The following is a 6,000-nucleotide window of genomic DNA, read 5'->3' on the forward strand; positions in this document are numbered from 1 at the left end:
TTGACTTGTCAGAGGATAAGCGTGCAAATAAGCGACAGGGCGGCGCTATCCTGCGAATGCCGATGTGGCCGCGACGTCCCTGCTTCTACTATTCACGGGAAGGCACGGTGCTGTGTTCACTTCGCTGACAAGCGATTACGGCGAAACGCAGCACTGCGACGAGCTGAGCCATAGTGGAGGCGCCAGTGACATTCTTCTAATGCCATTCATGTGGTGGCGGCCCCCCCTTCGCTCTCGCCCGCGACTATTGTCCGTTCCCCGGCCGGAACCGGTGAGAGTAGCTCCTGCCGGGTAGGCGGACAAGGGAGAAGGCTGCCGGCTCTGCGCTCTGTGGTGCGCTGCGAGTGGCGAGTGGAAGAATTTAACCTTTTCCCGATGTGCTGCTGCAGCGCGACTCCGTGACCCCGCGACCTCGCGTGCGCCGTACGTAGCCCTGCCGCGGCTTCCCAGAACCATCCTTGCTTCTTACAAGGCGCCCAAAACTGGTTGCTTTGCCCCAACGTTGGTACTTGCTAGAACGAAAAATGCGTTTCCAGCCCCAGCTAGCTTTTTTTTAGCGTTTGTACTATCCTCCCGTCCTTGTACATTCCCTCCTGGATGGTCTAGACACAAATCACTTCCTGCTGTGCATGCAAGACGCCCAACGCACCACAGCCATATTCGCACTTCGACATATATGATACATGCTTTGCCCAACTTAGAGCCCTGGGCGTTTGGTTGTGAGTAACACCGTATGGCGCGTAATGCATTCCCATCAGGCAGAATTAAAATATGACAAAATTCATCGCAAGATATATTTCCTTGTATTCTCCAAGTAAATAACGTCTATACTAACTCCTTCCTCCCTTCTGAAGTGACAAAAAGATAAAACAAGTCAGCGTGTAAAAAAGGTGAATGCAAAAATACACTACTTTTGTGCAAAATTCACAGGAAGTGCACTTAAATTGCCTCAAGTGCATGGCCAATTGAGGAAAAAAAAAACAAGGGCAAAGGACGGAGACGCACAACAGGAACACAGGATGACGCTGTGTTCTGTGTTCCCAGTTCTGTGTTCCCAGTTCTGTGACCCCGTCTTTTGCGCTCGTTTTCTTTCTACAATCGTGAACCAATTAACTCGCCCAGCTCTCCACTCTACTGGACCGATAAGGCATCAAGCTTCACAGTGCATTACCGTTATATCTTACGCTACATATTTTCGAATTGTTTTTGCTCGGCATACGTCTTTCATTTGCTTCGGAAGAAAGCAGCGCAGTCAAGACAGTTACTCCGTCCTGCCAGCGAAAATTTAAAAAAATGCGGTTTTTCAGCGCCAGTATAATATCCTGACGGCATGTTGAAATTTTCGTTAATGCCCCGTAATAATTATCTCATGAAGCCCCAGCTCTTGTGGCCCAGGACGAAGAGTACGATGATTTATGGCAATATTTGAAGTGCATTTATGAACCAAGTTCTTATTGCTCTAACGTTCTCCTAAGCAAATAAAACTGAAAATTGTGATAATTTTGATAATGCTTTATGGAGCTAACACTACCAGGACGTGGTAAATAAACAAAAAATAAATTCTTTGATAAAAGCCTGTACGCTGCACTTGTGCTGCTCATTTATTTCATGCTGTCCATTTTCTCAGTGCAGTGTCTTCTTTGATATGCATATTTCTGGCTCATTACATACTTTGCTTCGGTTCACAATTCTTCTTTTAGCTATATTTCATCCACTTTCCTGCCATGATCTCTATTCAAACGTAATTTGTGTAATTTTGCTTTGTCCGGGCTCCTGCAATGTTCTAGTATATATGAATAATGTGAAGACCTCTTTCAAGCTGTTGCACTATAATTCAGTCTAACTTCCTCGATCATGATCACCTAAGCCTTTCCTTATCTGTTGCCATACTTTTTTATGGAAACACTTAAAAACAAAGCACCATGATCTATTTCAGTATTGTTTTATATGCCGATATAATTTTTTCGAAGATAACATGGAATACCAACTCCCCTTTAATGTCCCCGTTCTCGTCTCGAAGTCGCGAATTTTTAGTTGTGCGCTCAGTATTCTCGTTAGTGCATTTGTGCTCACAAGGGACTATAACAGCCAACGCGGCGAATACGCTAGATTTAATCCTGACAAATCGATCTGACATAGTCTCACCTATTACATACCTGCCAGGCATCAGCGACCACTTGCTAATGCACTCTGACATTAATATAGCCACTCCGAACACTTAACAAAAAAAATAATAATACGAGGTTACAACGGAGCAAATTTTCAGGCGATAAATAATGAACTATTTTTTATCGATGCTTTCCTATAGCTTTGATGTCCGTAGTATTCAAACCAACTGGGGCATGTTCACAGCTGTAGTCACCCAACTCACAGAACAATACACTCCTGAACGCACTGCCACCACCCACTCAATAGCTCCCTGGTGTAATAATCACATTAAACGTTTATCTAACAAAAAGAAAGCCTCTACCGCATCGCAAAGTTCTCGCCAACTAGTGAGTGATCGGACTTCGTATTCAGCGGCTTCCAACATGTATGTTCAGGCGCTCAAAAGCGCTAAAAGCACTTCCACTCACATGTAACCACCAATGTCAAAAATTCTGGCGGGTCATTAATCCTTCCACCGACGATAGTTTTGCGTTATCTGACCAGTTAGGCGACCCCATCCCTTCCGACGTTTGCGTCACGATTCTTAACCGCGCAATCACTGACAACTTTACAACCATATCTGATGTATACATATGCCTACAACTCACCACTTCAACTATGTTTTCATGCCACCTATAACTGTTGCTCCTACTGGTGTGAATGAGCTTATTGACGGACTCAGTGTTCATTCCGCTCCGGGTTATGACTGCGTTACTTAAAAAGCACTGCAGCTTATTCGCCCATTATACTAACCAAACTTTTCCAGCATTGACTAGTCAACGCTGCTACTGAGTGGAAGATCGGAAAGGTGGTTACAGTCTACAAATCCGGCAGCAAAGCATCCCCTATTAATTATCGTCCCATATCCCTCACCAATACTTGACCCAAAATGTTCAAACATATAATATTCACCAACCTTGTTAACTTCCTTTCATTTAACAACTTTTTTATGTCAGCGCAACATGGTTTTCGAAAACCTTACTCTTGCGAAACACAGTTAATATAGTTTACACATGCATTGCACTGTATTCTAGACCTATCATCACTAACTATATTTCTGGATTTTTCAAAGGCTTTCGACGATGTATGTCACAACCTTTTGGCTCACAAACTAAAACATCTTAATATTGACTGTAACTTATTGAAATGGATTGAATGTCTACTTAATCGCTCACAATTAGTTTTTGCTTACGGTTATAACACCTGTTTTACAGAGGTGTCTTCCGGAGTTCCACAAGGTTCAGTTCTTGGACCCCTACTGTTCCTGATTTAACATTAATGATCCCCGCTCTCTTATGGATTCTCATATTCACCTATTCGCTGATGTTTGCGTCATTTTTAGAGAAATAACCAACACTAACAACCTTACATTACTTCAGTCAGTGGCGGCCACAGAGAGTGGTTTCAGGGGGAGCGGACAGACTGCTGTATATAAAAAAAGAAAAAATAGAAACAAAGATTTTTATTTTATTTGCACAAAATTTTTTTTGCGCTTTGTTATTGAAAAATAAATGGCGAAAGGTATAGACATTATACCATTACTCAATCTGAATGTTACCGTTTACGCGAGCAATATTCATTTCGATACCAGGGGAAACGAGTCAACGTCTGAGATATCCCGCCACGACATGTCCACTAAGGTCAAAGCACCTGCCCGGATATTTCACCAGTGGGGTTAGCGGCCTTCATTTCTCAGTTCTGGGAAGTGGCTTTGTTCCGCCCTCAGTCCCCTCCTTCAAGGCGGCTGGTCGGTGCTCCTTGTCAAGCCAGAAAGGGATGGTCCCCTCGCTGGCGTCGCTGTGTCCCATGGTGGGATAAAGACATGAATGGGTGGCTCCCTTCCCCCTCTCCCCCGCCGACGAGGTTGCTGGCCACCGCAACCGCAGGTGAATGGCACCGCCGTCGCCGCCGCGCCGGCGGCATGGCAAGACAACGGTGGCGGCAAGGCGGGAACACGATTCCTCGACAATCACAACTAATTGAGCTCGTATAACTATCAACATGTAGAACGTGGAATTGTGTGAAATAAGACAGCCGCTAACAAGGTGAACATACAAAGCAGCGGACTACTTGACGAGACCGCCACTGACTTCAGTGCCAATTATGGTGAATGCAGCTATATATGAACAAATGCAAAGTCATGCGTGTATCTAGAAAAACTTCCGTCTCACCTCACTACTACATCGATAACATTTCGTTGAAATCAGCCTCATCAAATAAGTGCATCGGCGTCCACATTACTTATTATCTTAACTGGTCTCATCATACCGAGAACATAATTGGAAATGCTAACCGCATGCTTTGCTACTTACGTCGCAACTTCTTTAACGTTCCTTCCAATTTGAAACTATTGCTTTATCAAACAATAATACGATAAAAACTCGAGCATGCAACATGTGTATGGCACCCTGCTCATGACAAGTTCATTAATGATCTTGAGCTGGTGCAAAATAACTCTGTGCGTTTAATCCTTGTTAACTACAACCGCACAGCGAGTATAACTACTATGACGTCTGATATCTGCCTCCCATAACTGACATCGCGTAGAAAAGTGTTTCGTATCACCCTGTTCCACAAGCTGTACCATCATCCCGCTCTTCGTGATCACCTCATCCCCCGTACAATTTCTGTATCCCGCCGCATTGATCATGATCACAAAGTCGGAAGTATGTCATGCAACAGAAAATGCTGCTCGCAGATATTCCTGCCGCGAACCTCATGCGACTGGAACCACCTTCCAGCAGAAGTTGCCGGCACTGAAAATTATGAGCAGTTCCGCGTAGCACTAGCTAACATTGTATATTCAGGCGCTGTTTAATATTCATGTAATCAACTGTATTTTTCTCTCAGTTTTCGTATATTTACCATTCCCCCTGTGTAATGCCACTGGCCTTGAGGGGTAACATAAATAAATAAACAAACAGAGTAATATGCAAGCCTCTTACACAACATTGACTAATATTTCTTTCTTTCTGTAATAACGATTTGTAGACAGCCTAAAGACTCATATTTCACTGACGTGAAGGTTCATTTTTCACACAGTTCCGTACTGTAGAGCGCAGGATAGCGCTTGTGCTGCATCGTTCTTCTTGTGTGTGTGTCATTGTAGGCGCTATTGTTTATTTTCTCAAGTACTATGCACCATGTACCCCAAACTGAAGTTCTTCTAAATCTTCTTTGATATTAGCAGTTGCAAATTCAAGCCTTCTGCAGGATTTGAAGGAGGCCCAAGGAGCCGAGGACTAATTTTATGCATATGTAAATGTAAACAGCTAATCTATCTGTACTATTGTAACTTGCATTCTGTTTTTTGCTTTATGTGCTGTTTTTATATTTCGTGCCATAGTGCTGAATGTCGTAATTTTTGTATGTATTATAGTGTAAATTGGTACTGTATGTCTGCTTTCAAAGTGTTTTCTTTTTCTTTACTGTAATGCGCGATTGTAATGTTTATCTCTTATATTGTTTGGTGTTCTTTCCATGTTCTTTTAAAGTACCAACTTGTTTTTCCTACGTTCAAAACTCATCTAATGGTACCCTGGGCCTTGTCAAGCTGTGTGCACAGCTTTTAGCCCAGGGTGACTAGCCAGATTTTTCTGGTAAATAAAGTGCATTGACTGATTTATTAATTCATTGATATGCAACTTACAAATGATTGGAAATGAGGGGAACATGTGCACAGGGCGGAAAGCGCGCGGTCTCCCAGGAAACACTGAGGTGGCCCCGAGAAGGGCCTTTAGTAAGGACGACATCCGTTTTGTGCCTCTTCACTAAGCAGCGAAGACACGGCGTGCGCAGTCCTCGTTTTGCCCGAGCTGTCGAAGCAATCCTTGTTAAAAAAAAAAACACGAG

The sequence above is a fragment of the Amblyomma mixtum genome, chromosome 3 (assembly GCF_055824585.1).
Source record: "Amblyomma mixtum isolate Tamu chromosome 3, ASM5582458v1, whole genome shotgun sequence".
NCBI lineage: Eukaryota > Metazoa > Arthropoda > Arachnida > Ixodida > Ixodidae > Amblyomma > Amblyomma mixtum.